We start from the raw sequence: 23,591 nt of genomic DNA on the forward strand, positions 1-23,591 counted from the left end.
CAAAATACTCTGAAAAGTGTTGCCACAAGTCAGAATTGACTTGGCAGCACATGATTATATGGGAAGGGACGCTCTTTCTTGGGTGTTTTCTTTCTTCAGAGCAACTTCGTTCCCCAAAGCTTGTGATCTCACAAGTCCTGCTCTTTTTCCCCGTCTTACCCCCCCATTTTAAATCATCCCACTGTATTTCTTGTGCATGATATTAATACATCTGGAAAAAAATGCAGACATTTTTGTCATTTGAAAAGATAGAGAATGCTGTTTCATTATAGCAGTGCGACTATTAATACAACAGTAAATGTAACTGCAAGAGAAAAACTTGCAGTATATTTAAAACGTGCAATATGTAAACATATTTTAATTGGATTCAGTCAACTAAACCAACTGGAATGAAATCAGCCCTGAACAAAACACTTAGTTTTAAAAAAATAAAATAAAGGAACAACCCAATGGCAAATGATTACCTTTGAGTATACAAACATCTGTATTAGAATTAAGCAACCATTTCCCCTAAACACTGTTTATTATTTGCCATTGTTGGGTTGCAAGAAGAATCAATTTGTCTGAAGGGGCTCCAAATGTGATTAATCCCCAGCAAGCCCATCTGTCACTGAAAAGTTCATAAGCTCCCTCTGGTGACTGCTGCAGTGATGAACACAGCTCAGCCTGGGCTAGTGGGGACTTGTGTAAATGGCACTGTTGCAGAAATCCATACTGTAAAGCCAGGGCTGAATTACTCTGTGATTCTCTGCAAGCTCAGAAAAGAAAAGCAGCAGAAAGGTCTAGTCCCTGTGCCTCCAAAATAAGCCAAAGACCATGTGGTTAACGCCAGGTGCTGGAAGGGCCCTTCAAAGCTCCCTGCTCCTACCCATGACTAGCAGCAAAAGAATGCAGTAGCCAGAATAAACCAACACGCACATCACTAGGAACTTTGCATAATGCGTGCTTGAGACTTGTACTTTTCTCGGCAGAGTGCTTTCACCTAGCACAGGGATGCATCCAACTTGCCCCCTTAATGTTCAGTTCCTATATCCAAACACAGGCTGGAAAGGAAGAGTTTCTCCTTCTCAAAAAGCAGCGCTGGATGGTTGGGTGGGAGCATGCTTTGGTTGTTGCTACTGGAGGAAGCCTTATCTTCTCTCAGAGCTTGGAAAAGTGACTTTTTAAAATTGTAATTCCCAGTATCTCTCAGTGAGGTGCTTATTATTTTGGCCTATAGCTCCCAGAATCCTTAGCCACTGAATCCATTGGCCACTGACTATGCCAGCTGGGAAATTCTGGCAGCTGTGGTCCAAAAAAGTAAAATTTCCAAGTTCTCTCCATCCCAGTGGGTGACTCTCTCCCTTGGTATAATCAGGTTTTTAACCAGTGGAGACTTTACAGTGGGTTCAATTGGCAAGAAAGATAAGGCGGGGAGGGAGAAAGAGAGAGATTGAGAAGATATGGGGCTAGGCAATACTACGCAGGTTATGGGGGACCAAGCCAGCATGAGGCTCTCAACAAGCTGTCAGGAACTAGTTTCACTGTTAGGAAGTAACAGTTTCCCTAGACCTATTGGGACACACAGGTTTCAAAAGCTTCATTAAAACACTCAAAAACACGCACAAAATTTGAATCTCCAAGGAATCTTTCACAATTTGCCCTGGCACTTTACCACCACTCTGCAATTACCCTGCTCAGTGAAGGGGCACATTATGGTACTGTGGGATGGCATGTAAGACTTTTAGCTTAACATCAAATAGCTCAATATACAATGTACAATTGATGAGTGCACCCATGTGTGATGGGCATAAAGTATTTAGGGTGTCAATCAGCTGAAACAGTAGTTAGATGGAAGAAAGGGTTCAGACTTTTTCCTTAAAATTGCAATTTTATTCTTCAAAGCATCTGCTTCATTACATGAAAGATCAAACTTTTATCTAAGAGGAGAATATCCCTCCCTCCCATGTCAGCCATTCACTTAAATTTGCAACTGGCTACTTTTAAAGACTAGTATCACAAGGAGCATTTATTGTTACTGTATCAGGGTTGAGCCCCCCCCCATTGTTATTACTCTTTTTTTAAAAAAAAAGTCCTAGCACATTGTTGACAAAACTGATACGGTCTCTCCACCAGAAACTCCCCAGATGAATTACGTGAGTCATATATGCACACACACTGATGCTGATGCCACCATCAGCAGAACAGATTTACAAATGTGTGAGCAGAGAAAAGACAAACCACACTATGCAAGCCACAAAAACTGGCAGATGATACAGGAATGTTAGAAAGTACTCTTATGTCTACAGTGGACCCTCTACTTACGGAATTAATCCGTATTGGAATGGTGGCTGCAAGTCGAAAAGTCTGTAGGTCAAATCTCCATTGAACTACAATGCATTGAAAACCGATTAATCCCATAACTGGCAGGTTTTATTCTATTTTTGCTCCATTTTGGTTTTTTTCTGGTCTGTAAGTCGATTCTCCGGCTGCAAGTCGAACCTAAATTTTGCGGCCAGAGAAGTCTGTAACTCGAAAAGTCTGTAAGTCGAGCCATCTGTAAGTCAAGGGTCCACTGTATCTATAAGCGGATACCAATGTTGAAACAAGATTTCACCATTAACAGGGATTGGGAAGAATGTACCAATGGATGGTGGGCAAGGACCATTCAAATCTGAGCTGAATTTATCTAGAGGAAGCTCTCCCTGTTCTTCCTGTGGGATCTTTTTGCCCTGACATTTTTCCAGATAAAGCTGGGGAATAATTCCTGGAACCCTAAAAATTGGATGCTACACTCAGCTAGATGGGCTGACGGTTTGGTTCTATATCTATCTAGTTTCAGTAGATGGGGTTTAAGTATATGCTGTGCTAAACCAATATTTGTACTCTGTACAGGACCAGCTGAGACCCAATAAACCGAGGTTTACTCTACATAAACCATGAGTCTTCTAGTGGGAATTTCCTCTGGGTGTTACTGCAACTAAAGCCAGCCATGACCCATATTCTCTCTGAAGGAGCAAGGAGTGTCTTCTACAATGTTGGCTGCTACCCCAGCTGTGATTCAGCTGTGATTGGGAAAATACCATAATGCCAGACTACACTCAGGTAACCTCTAAATTAGATTACTGCAATACATCACACTTTGGTCTGGAGATACATTGGCGATAGTTCAGAAACCACAAACAGTGTAGAATTCAGAGACCAGGCTATTGGCTGGGACTAGGCAATATGAACTTGTAAGTCCAGTCCTGGCATCTTTGTTGGTTAGCAATATGTCATTGGCCCACACTCAATGTGGTAAATCTAACTCACAAAGTTCCACATGTCCAAGGATCCAAACACCACATTTGGATTACTCTGTCCTCAAGCTTAGCAATAGAGGTTCTTCGTGTGCTTTGAGAATAACTTGGGGTTTGGTCAAGAGGGGGTCTTTTCTGAAATAGACCTTTGTTATGGAATACTCTCCTCAAGTAGCTTTGCCTGTTGCCGACAATGCTATCTGGCAAAAATCATCTTCTCAACTGTTAGGATTTTACTTATGGCCAGATTGTTGTGTACTATTTCTGTGGTATTCTTTCTCTGTTGTTTTGGAAGGGAATTTGTGTATTGTGGGCAAATACTTATACTATCTGTATTGCTTCTAGATGGTGTTTACAGTGAATATTTCATATATTCTGTTGATCATGGTTTTGCTTCCTTAATTATGCAATCCTGTATTTGTATTGTACATGCACCACGAATCACTTCAAGGCTGCTTATGGTGATGGGGAGCGATGAATACATGAAATAAAGAGAGAGGAAGAGAACAAGAAAGAATCAAGCCCCAAATTCCTTCCAAGCTACAACAAGAGCGAAAGAAACATGATCTGTGGCCATGACTGCTCCTGGCCTGAACACCAGGTCACAAACAAGATGTAAGTCCAGATTTTTGCAGTGTTCTTTTACTCTTCTTCCACAGTATCAGAAGGAACAGATATGTCTTCCCACTAAGAATGAATGCTCAATGAGGCTAATGATAAAATACATATATAAATTTATAACTAAAATACAAAAACATATCAATTAGTATAAGTCAACGTAGCTAATTTTATCCTTTAAACCTCTAAACATCTTCAGGACCAGAAATGTAATGGATTACAAAAGTCTGCTCAGTTAATTGAAATTAGCAGGAGATGTCCTTTTGATAACACCCACCCACCCACCCACCCATTTATATGAAGTACCGCCTCCACAATGTCCCATTTGTTGGGTGCACAAGAAAGAGCTTTCTCTTCTCTCACTTTGAAACTTGGAAATACATGCTTACTGTTATTCTGCACTTATGCATGATGACTCAGGAATATGTCAGAGTAAGTTTAGTGGAGTTACTCCCAGTTAAGTCGACAGAATTGCAGCTTTAGTCCTTTACTATGTTGCATCTGTTCATTTCATTTTTTTAAATTGGCTGTAGGCCACTTTCATTGGTTTTTCTAAAGCCAGTATAGACACATCTTAAATATGCTAAACATTTTATTCTATTTTATTTTTAAAAAGGAAAACTTTATGAATCTTTTTTCATGTTTTGTCCATGAATGGATTTCCTGAAACAATAAAACTCCACACTTTTCCTAGTTATGTTTCTAGAGAAGTTGCTCCTGTTTGAGTAACCAGAAGCTCAGTGCTAAGCTGCTACACCCTGCTGGTATTAAATACCAAATATTTCTACAGGAGGCATGTGTGGCCTAGAGATTGCCCAAGAAAGCAATCAGAAGCAGAGGGAGCCAAAAAAGAAAGATTTTATTCTGGCGTTGCTGGAGCGTTAGGCGCAGAGCTTGGAGGGGAGAAGGTGCCTGAGTAACAGAAAACATTTTTCACTTCACCGGAGGTCACATGGGGAGGGAGAGGGAAAGGGAAAAACTGCAGCAAGAGCGGGAAGGATGGGGCGTCTTCCTACCCAGACAGGGGCTTAAAAGTGCTTAACTATGGCTGGACTGCGCCATTTGTTTCTCATTCCTCTTGGCCTGTTCCAGGATTACATGAGTCTGCAAGAGCAGAATGCTTGAAAGGATTTTTTTTTCTTTTTAAGAAAAAGGTCAGGCTGGGAAGATGACAGAGAAGGGACAGCCAAGTATAACTCCATGCATGGTGGCAAAGGGGGAAAAATTGTACCTCAGCTATGGAAGGATGGTAACGAGCAGGGGTGAAGCAAGGCAAATCCACTGCAAGCAACACAAACAAGAAACCACACAGAATTCTATTGAGCCAGGTATCTTGCACTGCAGTCTAGCCACAGGCAATCTGGCCAAGCCAATCAGCTGGCGGAAGGTCTCCAGAAATGCCACTATAATTTTATGATTTAAAGCTTTGAGGATTTGTGAGTTCTTCTTGATGGATACAAGGACAGTATGGAGCACAAACTAAAAATTGTATAGATTATAAACCTTCTCATTTCTAAATCCACAGATCTCTACAACTAGCAGTAGTAATTCTGCCTAGAATACATTAATAGTTAGTCATGATCACTATTGTTAACAGAATAGAAATGGGGCAGCTGTTGTATATTGAGTGGCGACCTCTTTTCCTTGAAAAATCAACTCCCATTTCCCCTCTTTAACAGCTTCCTTGAAGTGTTTGTGGAAGGCCCTGTCTTTTAGTACGACAGGAGGCCTGACCACTGTGCTGTCTACTGTTGTAACTCCTTGGGGCCATATAAGGCTTTGCACCAACAACAGAAATGATACTATCAGGCCCTTCTTTTGCTCAGGAATAGAACATGTGGATTTCTTGTACTTGGGATCAAACATTTGAATATATTGCTGCTGTCAAATCAATTTCCAAGGTTTTTTAGGTAGTGGTTTGCCATTTCCTTCTTCCTAGGGCTCTCTGGGACTGCGCAGCTTGCCCAAGGCCGCAGAGGATGGCTCTCCTCTCAGGAGGCAATTATTTATCAGTTGTGGACCTTCACTATCTAGGATTTACCGGTCCCCAAAACATAAAAAAAAAAAACCCAGTTGTGACTTAACAAGACCTATAGACAACAACCCTATCCACAAGTTATGCTCAATTGGCAGGGACAGAATTGTGACTATGTTTTTTTAAAATTAAATTTTAACAAACACTTAACATAAAAAGGAAAAAAATTAAAACCAACAAAGATATAACAAAAACAAGCAATATATAACAAACTCAACTTAATCGTAATTAAACAAATTTAATTTAAAAAATAAAACCAAAAGCAAAGTGTGCTGCTTATATACCGCCCCATAGCGCTTCAAGCACTCTCTGGGCGGTTTACAAGTTAATTATGCAGGCTACACATTGCTCCCCCCCAACGAGCTGGGTACTCATTTTACTGACCTCAGAAGGATAGAAGTCTGAGTCAACCTTGAGCCAGATACCTGGGATTGAACCCCAGGTCATGAGCACAGTTTTGGCTACAGCACAGCGGTTTGTGCTCCCCTTTACCGGGACCAATAATAAAAATAAATAATAATCATGGGACATTAAATCAGTTCTGACTTGTGGCAACCCTTTTCAGGGCTTTCCAGATACAGAATACTCAAAAGGAATTAATCATTCCCTTCTTTTGGGGGCACTCGAACTGCGCATGTTGCTTTTTCCTTCTTACAATGGAGCACCTTATCCCTCCCCCTCCAAAATTGTTTTTTTTTTTTTGCGATGGTGAATGTCCTTTCCCTTTTATTAATACAAATTACAAAATATCCCCATACATAATTTAAAATATTCTTATTTAACAACCCCTTTTAAACTTCAGTATCACATGTCAATTTATTATTAATAGCTATACTCCATGGATCGTAACTACATTCTGATGAGTCTTTGGAACAAAATGCTACATCCATATATTGGCCTTACAGAGGACACTTTTTTTTTTTACAGAGCAGGGAAGCAAGAATGTGCAGTGAAGGGAGGTGAGGAGTAGACGAGCATGGCTATAATTATGTGGTGCAGAGATGATGCATTTCTTCCTGTCTCAAGGGGTGGCAGAGGTTGGATTGTTTTTGATGATTTTGGCCCCATAGTTTGATACATTTTCAATGTAGCTTAACTCTATGACAACCGAATACACTGACTGAAACCTCTTGGCCAGAATCCTACTCTGGTTTATGTAACGTCTATATAAGATGCCATGACTGATTGTGGCTAATTGATGAGGTGCAAAACCAATCAGGTGCATGACCAAGAAGTGTTCTAGCACCTCATCAATTAGCTGCAATTAGCCCTGAGAAATTATGTAACCCTTAAACACTAGTAGGAGCCTTGCAGTTATATTTACTGTGGTGTGCTCTTCCTGCTCACCTATTTCTGCCATACTAGATTTACAGTTTTGTTGTCACCTGTGCAGAACTCTTAAGGACAGCAAGAGGGAAGATCAGTAAGCTTGCAAAAGCTGTAGTGATGCCAGGGCCTGCCAAACAGCAAGAGGAGCAGAAGTTACTTGAGCTGCCTGAAATACCCAACCTGGCATTAATTTCTGGAGCACTGAATTGGATGCTGCTTGTACAAGCACCCTAATGAACAGTACAGCTCAGGATGTTCTTTCATCCTTGTTTACTCTGGTCAATCTCTTGTCAATTACTGACATCACAGCACTCTTCCATCTTGGCATTTTTCAACCTGTACACCATTTGAAGGTATCCATCTCAATTATTTTAACAATGAGCAAAATGACAAGCGCGTACAAACGCAATATGTTCCTCTTGCGTAAACTTCTCCGCTTGGCCACATGCATAATGAAAACCCTGTTGAGGCCATAATAAAATCCAGAAATCTTTCAAGTCTCAGAACTGAATGTTCAAATGTTGTTGCTCGCTTCCTTTTCTAACCAGACAGCAGGCGCTGCCAAGAGACTTTCTGGGCGCACAGCCCCTTTCCATATTAATATAGGCGTGTATGTATTTATAGCACTTTACCAGAGTAGCTGCGGATTAGATCAGTTGCTGATTGTCTTCAGCTCAATTAGTTATATCCATAATTTTCTCTTTACATATGCATGCTTTCTGTTTAGGATGATTAAAGCTTCTATTTTAAATTTGGGGAGGAAGAAATGAAAAACATAAAAAACTTCGAGAAGTGGATTAGAGCTCTGACCCTCAACAAATGGAGTATTCAAATTTCCCTCCTGTAAAAATTTATGGGGACCATCTTGGGAATACATTGCTTTGATTCACATGTATAGATGTGGATTCCTAGATGGCCGACCTAACCACTGCGTACTGTTAAGTGGGTGCACGCGGCTTGTAAATGAGCTAGCCACACACTGTCCTTACCCTTCGCTGAACCCAGTGTGTGCTGTGAGAAGGCTCTCCGCAACGCAGGCACATGTTCACAGCGCTTGAGCACAAATATATTAAACAGATCCGTGATGCTTACAGAGATGGTCTGCAGCTTCTCAAAAAGCAAAACACTGAAAGCAGCAAGAGTGTGCTTCTGTTTTACCTCCCTCCTCTTCTGGTGTGGCAAAAAGGATGGGGAAAATAACTTTGGATTTTAAAAAAAAGGATTAAGGGGCACAACTGCGAGAGTGCTTCCTATCATTAAAAGCAACTGCAGCACATCATTCAGATTGCATGGCAAAGCAACGTGTTAATGGGGAAATCCTACCCGTTGTTTAAAAACCAATGTATAAGCCCCCATGCCAAGCCTTTGAACACTGTTTTGAGGATTTATCCCATGCCAGAAGTTGGCAGCATTCAACCTGTTGGTGGCATGCCAATTGCTCTGACTGCTCTCACAGGGCCTAGACCTTCAAGAACTCTTACCACCTGCCCCCAAATTCCAAAGAGAGAGAGAGAGAGAGAGAGAGAGAGAGAGAGAGAGGAGCTACTCCTAAAAGCATCCAAAATAGGGGTAGTTTTTCTAAACAGGTTTTAAAAACGAGGCCTGACAATCAGCACCTGGACCATGACAAGAGGGAACTGCTAACCAAGACTATGGTGTTTAACATTCTGCTTGTGCTAGCAGCTCCATACTTGACTCTGAGAAGTTCATAAGCATTTTTGAGGGCAATCTCATTTTTCTTTTCGTTTGTCTCCCGTTTGGGGGGGGGGGTTATAAAATCTGATTGATAAACCCTCTCCATGTGCATAGCAGAAAGAAAGAGTCCATATATATCGTAATGTCATGCTTTGAGTCCTGTGCTCCGTCTCTAAAGTGTCCATCCTGAGCACAGAATATCTATAAACTCTTCTGTAGGCTTCTTTCCTCAGTTACATAATGCATGTACACATGGTTTGCTTCATGTCTTGAGGAGCATATGATGTTATCTGTTTTCCACCTGTGGCACACTTGTAGGCTTCACTTCATTAGGTTGATGGTCTGTTATTAAGAAAGGATGATAAAGCCCCTTGGTCATAGGTTCAGCCCAGGATTGGTGTAAGGAACATTTGGTCCTTCAAATGTCTATTCCTACATCTCCCATCAACCCTGCCCAGATTGGCCAATATTAAGGAGTTGTGGGAGTTTTTTTTCCCCCCTTCTCTTCTTGAGTCTTGCCATCTTGGAAATGTATTGTTTAGAATTAATTGTAATAATTGCATTTTTATATATGTTATCTTGATGTTTTTTAATCTATGTAAGCCTCCCCGAGTAGACGTTGTCTAGAGGGGCGGGGTAAAAATGAATGAATGAATGAATGAATGAATGAATGAATAAATAAATAAATAAATAAATAATCCAAAACATGTAAAAGGTCACATGATTGCTTGTTCCTCCTTTGACTAAGGTATTTTTTCTGTGAGTTTTGTCTCCAGACTTTTATTGTGATTCCCTATTGTGGTTTCTTGAAGGGAGTGGACTTGATTCTCCACAGGATGATGATGATAGGGAACAGAAATCATTTACAAATCCCTCCTGAAAAATCATCCTTCCCCAGATTTTTACAGTATGATTCTCCAGCCAAAAATACATACCTTAGGAGAATGAGTACTCTCAGATACATATATTACTAGAAATTATGTACATAAATGTATTGTGCAGAGGCAAAGTGTTTGCAAACAATATGTATATAGGAAAGATGTGCACATTAAACCATAAATTAATGCACAAATTAGAAAACGTTCTCAAACAATTGTACAGAATCAGGCTGAAATAAACCGAAGGCCAGAAAATGGAGGAACTGAGTGGAACCAGAATTGACAGATTCACCCATCCCTAGTTGCATAGAGGCACAAAAGCTGATGACCATTTGCCCTGGGAAGAAAATACAGCCTTGAAAACACAGTCTAATTTATTAAAATCAAACGGCCTTATTCAAGTCCAAGTGTTTAGAACTAATCTCTGCAGCTATTTTTGGATCTTAAATGAATAAACCGAGCAGCCAGCCTGACTCGTATTGCTCTTTGTTTATTCTGCCTGCTTTTTTCATTTATGCTAAAAGAACTGTATTATTTTTACAGGGATGAAATAGCCTTGACAGATGCTCAGGCAAAAAGATGCTGCACAAGAGCAAGTGAAGTCCAAATAAAAGGAAGGACAAATATTCCAAGGTTCATAATGGCACGGCAGACAAAAAGCCAAGTTCAGTGTGGAGGATTTTTCCCACACTTCAGCTCAGCTCATCACCACAAAGTCTCAATGAAACTTTGTCTATCTGGTCATATGCCAGAGGGATTGTAAATGACATGCTTAAGTGGGTCTCTAATGTGTTTCTTTTAAAACACTGATTTGTATCAAAGTCAGAGAGGCATTTAACCTCAATTGCCTCTAAGCCCCAGCAAGCAGTAAAAAAATATACTTTTCCCAAGGATCTCATCTATTTCTATAGATAAAGATCCACAATACTTTGCAAATATATACAGTACATGTGGTGTGAAGGAACCTCCTTCCCAAGTACCAAGGTAGCTAATTTCCAAAATGAGGGATGCCTCAGCTTGAAAAGGTTCGGGTTAAGGTTTTTAAAAGGTTTTTCGATCACAACTCCTAGCAGTCCCTAGACACCTTTTCCAAAACTGTGAAAGGAGCAGAAGGCAGTCTGGAAGTCTTTGTTTTGGAAGACTTAACCATTAGTCCTAGAAGCACAGTCACTGGAGGTATCCTTTCATCTAGAGATGAAAACATTTTGCACATGCTTAGAGGCACTTTTTAAAAAATTACTTCATGCCCTGCAATGCTTATCCCAGGTATGAAAAACATTTATCAGGCCGAGCCCTGGAAAAACACTTCCTCAGACTGAGCCCTGGAAAGGCTACAAAGCACTCTATTCTCAACTATATTTCTCATCTTGCTTCCTAAACTGTCACATCATTCATGGCTGTTCTTGCTGTTCCTCTCATGTCGGCGCCTCACTGGACAACAGGCATGCTTGTTCTGCAGCTTCTGACCTGACTGGGTTTAGAGCAGCAAAGAGCAGGAGCAGTTTTTCTGAGTAATGAAAACTTGGAATTTTAAATATATCTTTAAAGATACAAAATCATGAACTGACTTGCTCAGCTTCTAACAACTTACTTACTCCCAGCCACGTCCATTCCAGGGGATCTTACACCTCTTTTCCAACTTCCAATACACCTTCCACAATGTAGAGTGAGAGGAATTAGAGACCTCTAATCTGGATGTAGAAGACAGACATCGTTTCATGGCAGGATGTTCAAGATTCCAAGGAGAGTTGTACGCCTTTAAAGCCTGACGCCGGAAATGAACATCCCAGTGTATTTTAAGAGCACTTCTTCTGCTTACTCTATTGACCTCACAAGAACTTAAGGGCAATGTTATCAACCTACTTCAAACAGCCATGTGGCATGATCAAGCACTTATGATAAATGCACTCCCACCTGGCCATTACTGCTATACTGGATTCCAGTATGGCAGCATTTCTAGGCCGAAGACCTGTACGTATTTTGGATTCCTACTATTAAAAATGGAAACATCAGGGATCGAACTCATGGGTCTCTTTTGTGGACAAACATTTGGCTGAAGTCTTCTAGAGCTGTACAATGTGTGTCATCATAGAGGGAACTGTCACTCCCTGAGGAAAAACTGGAGACTGTGGTCCTCTCTGGCAGTGACTAAACCCAGAGAAGTACGGGTGTGTCATATACAAGGTGAGGGATTAGTGTGGGGAGAGGTATTTCAGCACAGGAAGGTCAAGATTCCACTGCATTTTAAAAGCACATCATGTGATTACCTTGCCATGCCTCATAATACAGCAATGTTATCAATATAGGTCAAGATACCTTTTTTTATGAAGCAAAGGAATGTGTTTGGCATGCCTATCTAGTGCTTGATTTAATTGTTTATTACACCGGTCATTCAGCATACGGAACAAGATAAAGCTTGCTTTCCAACAGAGTATGACTGTCACTAATATTTAAAAGGCTGAATGTGGCTATTCTCACAGTACTTCCTTAAGAGAATATTCAAAGTAAGGGAGTGGGGGTGTAAAAGGTGGTGCTGGGACATGGGAGGAAGTCATTTTTCAGATCCACCATGCAACATCGTGTGAAGGAAACAGGTGTATAATAAATGCCTTGCATGAAAGCACTCATAGGTGCATCTAAAGAATAAACATTCTGGTACTGTAGGCAATGATGCTCCTTGCGCTTTCTAAATGACAGAGTGGAGAAAAGGGTGCCTTTTGCTTTGCATTTGTTTCCTTGGAAAGGAGTTACGTCCCTTGAGGTTTACTTATGTCCCACAGTGGAAAACCACCACTTTTATTTTTATCCTGTAATATAATTGACAAAGGCAAAACATGAGCAAGTCACAAGAAGCATGGAAATAAAATATATCAGAAGGAATGGACAGTGAAGCAGAGAATGACTGAGCAAAAGCCAAAAACTTGAGTTTTTTCACAGAAGTCAGCTAGTTAGCAAATGCAAAAGGATGCAATGCAGAAATGTGGATTTTATATAGATGGGGCTGGTACTTAAGCCAGGCCATTGCAACTCAGGACTCTATTATTTGTGAATTATCAGACCTGAGCAGAGTTGTTGGAAGGTAAATTTGAAGAATTAAGTGGAAGAAGGTTGTAAGAAACAGATTCATGAAATGGATGAGTGGGAGCATGGGCAAAAGTCTAAAATAGATTAAAAACAAAAGGCATTTGGAGACGAAATGCCCCATTTTCTAGTTCTATGCCAAAAGTATCATTAAAGCCATATTGTGACTAAGAATATAATCCCAAGAACAAGATGTCCAAAGTCTTCGGCTACCTGCCTTCTATATCAGAGCTCCCTCTCCGCAAGAAAAGGGGAGACAGAAGATCATTGTGGTGTAGTGGAAAGCATGTCTGACTAGGATTCAGGAGACCTGAGATCAAATCCACTCTAGCCCTTGGAAGCTCACTCAGGGGCGGCAATTACAAACCACTTGTTGAATATCTTACATGTTTCAAACTCTGTTAGAGTAATCGTAAATCAGAAGTGGATGGCATGCAACATGGGGGTCCTCAACATCTATCAGGATAATATGCTGTACTCACGTGGTCATTGTGGAATACCATTGCTAATGTGTTGCAACTCGGGAAGCAAAAAAAGTCAAAACTGCAAATAATGTAGTCTTTAGACTTTAACAAGTAAAGTGGGCAGTTGGAGAAAACTTTCAGTAAATGAGCTCAGGAAATGCATGACTCCCAACTGGCAAATTCTTTGCCATCCCATCTTCCGAGTCCTAGAAATACAGTTGACCTTGGCTAATAAATTTCCCTAAATCCTAGACGTACTCTTGGCCTTAATCCCAAATTCACATAAGAAACCATTTCATAGTCAAGGGTCTTATTTATACTTACTTGACTCCTGTAATATTTTATCTGAGGTGGCACTTTTAGCAAACCCCCAATACTGAATGAACTGCCTCTTTGCTTTACAGTTTTTTTTTTAAACTAATCTGGTAAAATCCCATAAATATCAGGAGGCTTTAGTTCCCTACATTCAGACAGGGGAAAAGGAGGAGAAACCACATTAGCATTAAAATGATGCTGGTAGCATCCAGACGGAGGCTGACAAAGCATTCATTTTTCAGATCTCCTGTCATCTTGCCAGCTGTCCCTGACTCTAACAAAATGCAGAGCTTTCAAAAAGAGGAAAACATCCAGGCAAAATAAAATTGCTACCATTCAAGATTACAGGAAATAAAATGCATGCAGTTTTGCAGGCCTCCCAATCTCTACCTTTACAAGGCACTGCTGCTTGCTCTGGTGCACTACCTGTCTTGCCACTTTTGCAATGCTATCCTATTTCACTGAAAATATATCTGCAGCTCATTTTCATCCTCGCAAATAATATAATTGGGTTACTCTAAGGAACAGGCAACAGTGTGGTCAAGAATATCCCATTCTCCTTGTGGCTGCTTTAAATGTGTGTTTCTTCCCTCCACAGCCAGGCCACCAGTGACTGTGACATCTTGTAAGGCAGTTACTCCACATGGCACAGAATCAAGGTGGTCACCTACCACCATGTTTTTCTAAAATAAACATGGATTTATTTGCAATAGCAGGCAGGCCTGTAAGTACCCTTTCCAAAGTTTTGTCACAAATATGTGCCTTCTGCTTCACGCATAACAGAGAGATTAATGTCCTGATGCTACGGGCAGGATTGACCCTAAAGGTAAAGGTAAAGGTTCCCCTTGACAATTTTTGTCCAGTCATGTTCGACTCTAGGGGGTGGTGCTCATTCCCGTTTCCAAGCCATAGAGCCAGCGTTTTGTCCGAAGACAATCTTCCGTGGTCACATGGCCAGTGCGACTTAGACACGGAACGCTGTTACCTTTCCCACCGAGGTGGTCCCTATTAATCTACTTGCATTTGCATGCTTTCGAACTGCTAGGTTGGTGGGAGCTGGGACAAGCGACGGGCACTCACTCCGTCGCGTGGATTTGATCTTACGACTGCTTGGTCTTCTGACCCTGCAGCACAGGCTTCTGTGGTTTAGCCCACAGCACCACCACGTCCCTAGCAGTAGGCAAACTGAGATAGGCAACAGAAATGTCCAATGGCACTGAGGGTTTAGGAGTTTAATCCACAGAAAGCTGAGTGTGAGACATGGGTGGGTAAAGAAACCATCTCACACCCAATCCAGAAGTCACTTGATGATAATGGCAACTTAGGTGGTGTAGCAAACACAACAATCCAATAAGCCGCAAACCAACCAACCAACCAACCAACCAACCAACCAACCAACCAACCAACCAACCAAACAAACAAACAAACAAACAAACAAACAAACAAACAAACCCTGGCTGTTTACTGTGTTGTCTGAACATAGATGTAGATGTTAACTTTGCCTCGTCCCTTTGTTCAACAAGCCAAACAAAGACAGCATGGATCCTTTGTCTGACCCGGGGGGGGGGGAGAGTAAGTCAGAGCAGCTGCTCTGTGTGTGTACATGATAACGTATATTTATTAGCATATATTTTAATTATTTTGTTACTATTGGCGTAACTATATGAATTTTATTACACCTTGTAATTGCTACATCTTGTAATTGTACATATATCTTACTTTTGTACTTGAACATCTTAACATATTGCTACATTTGAAAGATTTCCTTAAGAGGCTGAGAGTGACTTCAAACATCATTTAGATTTACCACAGAAAGGAGGTGTACAAATCAACTGCTGCTGGTGGTGATTTCAGAATTAGCAGGATACTGTATTAATTCAGCTCCTTCAGAATTCAAACGAGTACTTGTTACAATGTGAACATCGGTTCTAGTGCAATTAAGAGGCACAACTATTTTACTGGAGCCATGTGTGTAGAGCCAAGTAGGGTGGTGCTCATGACAACTGTCAAAGGTGTCTCTATAAACATCAATATTTTAAAAATGGCACTGATCTTGGTGCTCATCTCACTAAGAGCTGTCCTTATGCTTTAAGCAAGCCTTACCTAACTTGGTGTCTTCCAATTTTTTTTACTACAATCTTCATCACCCTAGACTAGAGACCATGCCAACTATGGCTCATAGGTCATGAAGTCAGACAGTATCTGGAGAACACCAGGATTGGGAAGGCTTGTTTAAATGATACTGGTCCTTGTCAACAGTGATGCACGGCAACAGAATTTTTAAATGTGCAGGGATGTGGAATGAATAGTATGAGCAAGGGCTGTTACAGTGGACCCTCGACTTACAGACGGCTTGACTTACAGACTTTTCGAGTTACAGACTTCTCTGGCCGCAAAATTTAGATTCGACTTGCAGCCGGAGAATCGACTTACAGACCAGAAAAAAACCAAAATGGAACAAAAATAGAATAAAAATTGCCAGTTATGGGATTAATCGGTTTTCAATGCATTGTAAGTCAATGGAGATTTGACCTACAGACTTTTCAACTTGCAGCCACCGTTCCAATACGGATTAATTCCGTAAGTAGAGGGTCTACTGTATATCCTCCACAGGAACTGGCAATCCAATCTGTGTTTGCAGACGCAGATTTTAAAATGGGTTTCGCAGGAACAGCTGAAGGTCAACCACAGTTTTGATCCTGCTTGCTCCCCATTTTCTCTCTACCCTCCTGCTGGTTTTCTGCATGCACGAAGAATATTTGCATGTTAACTTTGTCCTCCACTAATCTTAAAGGTTACATTCTTTCTTCTCTGTGGGACATATAAGGTAGCAGAGGCTTCTTTCCTCTTACTGCATCCCAAGTCTGCTCTCTGTGAATATTGTGGCACCAAACCTAGCAACCTTCTAGTATTTTCTCTTATGTCAACAAGCCAGCCCTCAAATATAGGACTGAACTGTTGTTTTTCTTAAAAGGAAGCTTTTCCACCAGCTAATATTAACAGCAACATTTTCCCGATTTAAAGAAACAGTCAATGGAACCATTTAATATTTTTAAAACATTCCCCTCTAAGCCCACAAGCCAAACAGTACAGCATTGTGCTAGCACACGGAGCTGACTATAAACAGACTGTCTGCCTTTGCTGTTAAGCTAAGAAAAGTCAGCACAAATGTGGACAAGCAAAATTTGTATGTTACGGGTTCAGACTTTTCAGGTGAAAAAGTGTTACAGGCACAGCAAGCAGACAGCATTTTCAACAGACAGGACACTGTTCCCTTGTCAGCAGAGATCCCAGCATGTTCTTCTGGACATTCTGAAATATGCAGATATACACTACCCTAAGTTAAGCTAGAGTGGTCACCCTCCAGTACAAATGGCATTTATTTATGTGCACATTACTTGTCCTGGAAGGAAGTTGTTGGTTCGTACATCAGGTAATCCTTCTGCAAATGCAGAATTACCACCAAGTATGTGTGTGCTGCTGAGGGAGGCATAAAGCTGCCTCTGAACAGTCGCAGCAGTGGTGGCAGGAATAGCAATAACAAAGCAACAACAAAACAACAACAGCTAGATACAAGATCACTGGCAGTTAAGTAACAAAACAGGAAAGAGGGGTCAAAAGTGTAATGACATATATAAGTCAGCTGCTCTGGCAGAAAACAGCTTTGACAAAACTTTTGATTTTATTTTACACCTAACATACTGTATCTAATGGAAGGAATACTTGTTGGTATTCTGCATTATTTAATGCTCTAGCGTACTATTAACAGTTCACACTAGGAATATCAATTCTTCTGAGGAAGAGCTAAATACAAGTGTTAGTCTAACCTGGAGCAGACCTATTAAATCAATTGCTGAGTTCCACCAGCACTTAGGAAAATGCATGTGACTGAACGGGTTTATTTAAGTTGGGAAAGGCTACCAGATTTAAACCTAAACAACAATGTGAGCATGACAGTGAAAGATAATTTCACTCATCCTTTATCTTGTGTTGTTGGCAACACTCATAACAAAAAGCATGATGTCTATAGCGGGGTAACATTGTTCCAAAAGAACATGCAGCATATTAGAAAAGAGTCACAGAGCATCACCATGTTTTCTTCCCATTACCCACAGTCATGGCATATGTGTCTAACACAATCATCTCTATCACTGTCTTGCTGTATTTCCTGCCTAAGGCAACTACGAAAGTGTCTAGCCATGTCCAAATATATACACAGCATTCAGACTCTTTCCGGTGTAGCTCTGTATCTGTCTAGTGCTTCATAATCTAGAAACCCAGATGTGACCAGATCATCTTTAAAGGGAAACGACCACAATTTTGCCAGTGGTGTAGTGGTGAAACTGGAATTACACTCATTAGTCACAAATCCTAAAATGAGTCTAAAAACTCACTCATGTTACTTTTTTAAATTAATGCTGACAAACAGAAAAGTAAAGAATTACTCTTAAAATACTACAGCTGTAGCTCTAAATATGTAACTACTAGGGTTGCGTACTTAGAACTACAAATGCCATGTATTACTTCTTTAAAAATACAAATCCAAGTTCTGTTCTTCCAAAGCTGTCTCAACATACAGTATTAACAGTGTGGATGTTGCACTGTAGAGCCATAAATATGGCTATTCCAGAGCATTCCCCATCTTGCCAACTTCTTAACTAAGGCTTGTTTTAGTATCAGAATTATACTGAGAATTATAAAATTTCACTCTCTCACACCCCACCCCAATCCTATCATTCCACCCTATTTAGCAAAGCCAGAAACTTCCCTCAGGTATGAAAAATCATTAAGATTTGGAAAGCGGTCATGCTAAGAGGTTAGCTTAACAGATGACCATCTGTTTCATTCATAGATGTGTAACAGTGGGATGGGCAGCTGGGTCCACATTCCTAAACAGAAAGCCTGTGTCAACAATCACTTTTAAAGCACATACATGATTTCTTGGCTGCCAGCAAGTCTTCCCTATCGGTAGGAAAGGATGACATCGTGTCTACTTACAGTTCTCCTTCTCAGAAGCTTTTGAGTTCCTTCCTGACTACATAAAGCTTGTAAAAAGTACAGGTCCCCTGATACAGCAAATGCCTACTCTTCCACAGAAAGGCCTTATCTCCAAGAGTAAGGCCATGTGTAGCTAGGATTCTGCACATCAGATTCCAGAAGGGTGGCTGCTATGTTCGTTTGCAGAACCAAATTTAAGAAAGGAATCTCAAAGATTAATGCATTTATTATGGCATGAGTTTCAGTCCAGGGCTGTAATCATCCAAATGGTTAGGAAGTTCCAGTTCCATCATCCTTCAACCCTGACTATGCTGACTGGGATTGATGGGAACTGGAAACCAGCAACAGCTGAAGGACCATAACTTCCCCAGCCTTACTCTAGTCCATTAAAGCTTACAACGCAACAAATTCATTTGTCTTTAAGGTGCTATAACACCAGATAGCTTCTGCTGATATTTGCAGTGCACAAGAATGAAAAGTGGTAAAGATTGTGCAGGGTCAAAAGGCATCTGATGCAACAAACAAGAAGAGAAAATCCTACGTTCACACAGATCACCACACTGAATAGTGACTTACATGCACAAAGGAGACATAGAAATTGTTCTTTCACTTCCCATCATCTAAGGAGGAGTCGGCTGTGGGCAGGATCCCGCAAAGGATGTCTGCTGGTATGAAAGCAGAAACAGTGGAATTGGGAGGGGGAAGTTTTCCCACATACACCAGTGGAGCCCTCCCCATTCATCTCCAAAGTGGCCCATCAACCTCTTTGTGGAAGGTGGCACAGAGGGAGGAAGCCAACACTATTTTGCCACCTCCAGCACATCACTGGATTTAGTGCCAGCATTTTAAGTGCAGCAACATCCACTGCAACTCAAGCTAGGAGGAAAAATGGATGTAGGCACATGTATAAGAATGTCCAAAGGATGATTTTGCACATTATGACCTAGAAGGGCAGGTAGGTGTGCAACTCAAGCAGACATTTGCTTTCACAATTCTAGTATATCATCCAAAAAAAGGAAGACTTATTATTCTCTTGGGAGAAAAATGTGTGGGCTGTACACCAGATGTGACCATGGGCCACACAGCTCACATTGGGCAAGATACACACATTTCCCCCAGCAACTTTCTTCCCCTCCTGTGGCACTGATTTCATGCAGAATCTTTTCTCTTTACAGCATTTAAACAGTGCATAAAGTAAACAGGAACTGTTTCGGGGCCAGGAGAAGCTCAGCATTCCTAAAGAGGCAGGGCGTCTGTTCATTAAAGACAGCCCACGAGTGTGCAATCACATTATGCAGTTTACAGCAACAGGACTGCAACAGGATGTGGCACTTGTAGCGCGCATGCTGAAGCCACTCCAACTCAGGCCTCCAGGAGTGCTCACTCTTCTTCTTCAGTTGCTGCCACCAATTTTATCCAATATTTTAAAAAAGACAAGCGTTGTTTCAAAACAAAACTTGTTTACTGATTTAACAAAATAAAGGAAGTAAATCACAAGATGTTAATCAAGGTCTCTCACTCACTGACACACACAGACGCTTCCCTCACTGACTATTTCGCTCACAGGCCCATAGACACACTCATCACCAACTCTCACAAAATCCCTCTCTAAACTCCTTTCTCCCTCATCATACACCCCTCTATATAATCCAGCTCCTCCCCCTTCTGCACCACCTTCCGTCCCCTCATTGGCTGATGTTCCACTGCCCAGCTGTGACGGACAGGTGAGGGCAGGGCTGAATGCTACAGCACTGGCCTCTCGCGCAGATGGCTTTAAAAGGGGGGAATGAAGCACATTTGGAGAGTCTATGACTGGCCCAGGGCTAGCCTAGGACCATTTTGGGTGCCTTAGACAGGTGAACAAATAGTGCCTCCAACCAAAACTACCTGAAGTCAGCCGAGTTGTTCTGGCAGATGAGGTAGAAAATCCCACAAGAATTCCGCCACACCCCTGGAAATTCAAAATAATAAATTAAACAGCTGACCATCCACTGTTCTTTCGCCACACCTCAGACCTGCTGTCTGCCTCACTTGCCTAGCGCAGTGATGGACAAAAAGTGTGGCTCCAGGGTCACGTGTAGCTCTTAGCCATACCAAACCCCACTTCCCATGGCCCTCTAAAAGCCTCTCTCTCTCTTTCTCTTTCTCTGCCAGCCCCCACCAGATTTTGTGCTTCCCATAGGCACAGTCTCTGGAATTTTTTATTATGGTTCGTACAGTTCCCAGAATTCCACAGGCCTGCATTAGCATCTGTTTGGGCATGTGTGTAAACTAGATAAGAGTTTTGGTCAGATCTGGCAGGGAGGGCTTTCTCTGTGGCTGCTCCCAGGTTCTGGACTGTTCTTCCTCGGGATGTCAATTTGGCCCCCCTCCTTTTTAATCCTTCCACCGACAGCTGACGACCCACCTCTTCAGGCAGGCTTTGAACAATCACAACTGAGTCCCTGAATGCCATTTCTGGGTTGAGATAGTTGTAAATATTTTACGTCTTTTTCATCATTCAGTGTATTTTAATTAGTTTGATAGTTTAGTTGCTTTTAATGTAAACTTACTGTGTTTTTAATACTGTGAGCTGCCTTGAGTCTCCTTATTGAGACAAAGGCGGACTATAAATAGAATACAACAAATAAATAAATGAAACAGTGACACAGATGCCCACATCAAAGGCAACATAATGAATGATTAGACATAGTCATTACCTTGAGAAGCCTTAAAATGCATAATCTAAAATAGTAATTTGTCTTTCTACTATTTTAGAAACATTCATGCTGAATTTAATGGCTCTATTCCAGAGTGTCTGAACAAAACACTACACCACACCTGGTAGGTATTAAATTCAGATGTGCTGGGGAAAAATTCTGCCTAACCACATGTGCCAGCAGCAGGATGTATTGTCTAGAATCAGATATTAGCAAGTGAGTAGATGAGTGTAATCTAACACACAGGTTCTTGCATGATCTGTGATATAAAGCAGCTCTTTAGAGTAGCATACATTTGGTTGCTTTATAATGGTGATGGGAGCATTGCTGGAAAATAAGGGCATGTGCATTCTGGGAAAGGAAGAACAGTGAGTAATTAATGGTAAAAATATTATGTTCACTTCAGAGAAAGTGCTACTCATCTCAGCAGAACGTATAATTAAGTGAACATGCACTGGATTGAATATTTAATCTCAGTAAAGGACTCCTTGATTAAAGGATTATAAGAGCAAAGAAAAATTAACACCTGTCTTCCCAACACATTTAACAAGAACATTATAATTCAAGAGCCAGCAAAACACTATGAACCTGACTTGAGAAAATCCATCCAAAATGACTTTTTGCAAGCATGAAAAAGAAAGGGGGGGGAACAGCAACTGCAAATATTTAATGAACTACTATTTGGGATATCACAGAGTTTCTACTGATATGAATCACTTCTCCTTGTTTATTACTATCATTCACATTAACAACAAACTCCAGTGGTGAGTACCAAACAGACTGGAGCCAAAATGAGACCAGGGGCCAGTAAGAAGCAAACAAACAACAGGTATAGGTGAACCCCGAGATTTCAAAAGTCCAAACAACAGGTGTGTGTGTGTGTGTGTAATTTTGGATCCTTGCCTTATAAACTTCATTATATCTTGGACGTAGCTTGATGGGTGGGAACTCTGGGAGATGTGGCTTGAATTAAAATAACTTTTCCAGCTTTTGATCTTGGACAAGAACATGGCTAGCTAATCAAAATTCAGAACAAGAGCACTATTGTTCAAGGGCGAGAATGCAATCTTTTGTTGGTGGTCTCACTTGTCCATCATTTACTTCACAGCTGTCAGTATACTAAGGTGCCATAAAAATCTTACCTCTTTAGCAGGTAATACCACAACCACTCTCTCCAGAGATACAGTGTGGGGAGAACAGGGGGGTGGCAACTAGAAGTCACAATTAAAATCTTATCTTCATCCCCCCCCCCCAACAACAAAACACTGTAAAAAAGACATGCATATGTGCCCATGACTTTTTGAAAAGTATATAGCAGTGGCATTATGTCTCTTCATTCGCATCATACTGACAAACTGGCCAAAAATCACATAGCTGCTGGAATCCAGTAGTAAGTCACAACTAGAGTAGGCCAACTGAATTAGTGAAACTTACAGAGGAATTGATTCACAAATTTCCTACTGATTCAATGGGCCTACTCTAGCTGTGACTTAGTAATGCATTTCAACCAGTGTAAGGAGTGGGTCCCCCCCCCTGAATTTGGACTAAATCAAGTCAATTATTCTGTATTTTTGTCCAACTACTACTGGAATTATCAAATTCTGTTTATAGTTTATAGGAATGGCTAGGACATTGAATACCAGGCTGATTTAGATGACATCTGTGTCAATTAAGTTTCTCTTCCTTCCTGACTGGAGCTCACAGGGCCTGATCAGAAATTAAATTGCAATATAAAAACATCTGCAAAGAGATATCAGCCTCCATGTTTAGAGACAGTAAGCCTGTGACACATACCCTGAGAAGGCTACTTGTTTGTATGATAGTTCCCAGGATCCCTTCGCCATTGAAATACTAGCTGGGAGCTTTTCCAAGCTTTGTTTTAATATTAGCTGCTGGAAAGCAACAGCAAGGGGATGCTGTTCCTTCCATGCTCTAGCTTTGGGGACTTCCCAAAGGTGTCTACCCTTTTGTCCAGCATCCCAGATATAACAAACAAACAAACAAACAAACAAACAAAAGGACTGTGTTTTCCACATCCACCTTCACAGACAGATTTACAGCTGATTGTATTCGCGAAGGCTTTCATGGCCAGGATCTAATGGTTGTTGTGGGTTTTTCAGGCTCTTTGGCCGCGTTCTGAAGGTTGTTCTTCCTAATGTTTCGCCAGTCTCTGTGGCCGGCATCTTTGTGAACATGCCCTA

At 41.1% G+C, this 23,591-nt stretch overlaps 1 protein-coding gene across 2 annotated transcripts in view; it reads right to left on the minus strand.

The window, feature by feature from the left end:
• The window catches only part of DDAH1 (dimethylarginine dimethylaminohydrolase 1), a 165,255-nt gene that overhangs the window by 125,039 nt on the left and 16,625 nt on the right, over nt 1–23,591 (minus strand). Inside the window, exon 1 of one of the 2 annotated variants that reach the window (XM_078392200.1) lies at nt 19,268–19,287. The exons of the other annotated variant lie outside the window; for it this stretch is intronic. The gene's annotated coding sequence lies outside the window, so the exon portion shown is untranslated. Of the gene's footprint in view, nt 1–19,267; nt 19,288–23,591 lie in introns of those variants that run through there. 2 annotated transcript variants of the gene reach the window in all.

This window comes from Pogona vitticeps, chromosome 4, assembly GCF_051106095.1.
Source record: "Pogona vitticeps strain Pit_001003342236 chromosome 4, PviZW2.1, whole genome shotgun sequence".
NCBI classification, from domain to species: domain Eukaryota; kingdom Metazoa; phylum Chordata; class Lepidosauria; order Squamata; family Agamidae; genus Pogona; species Pogona vitticeps.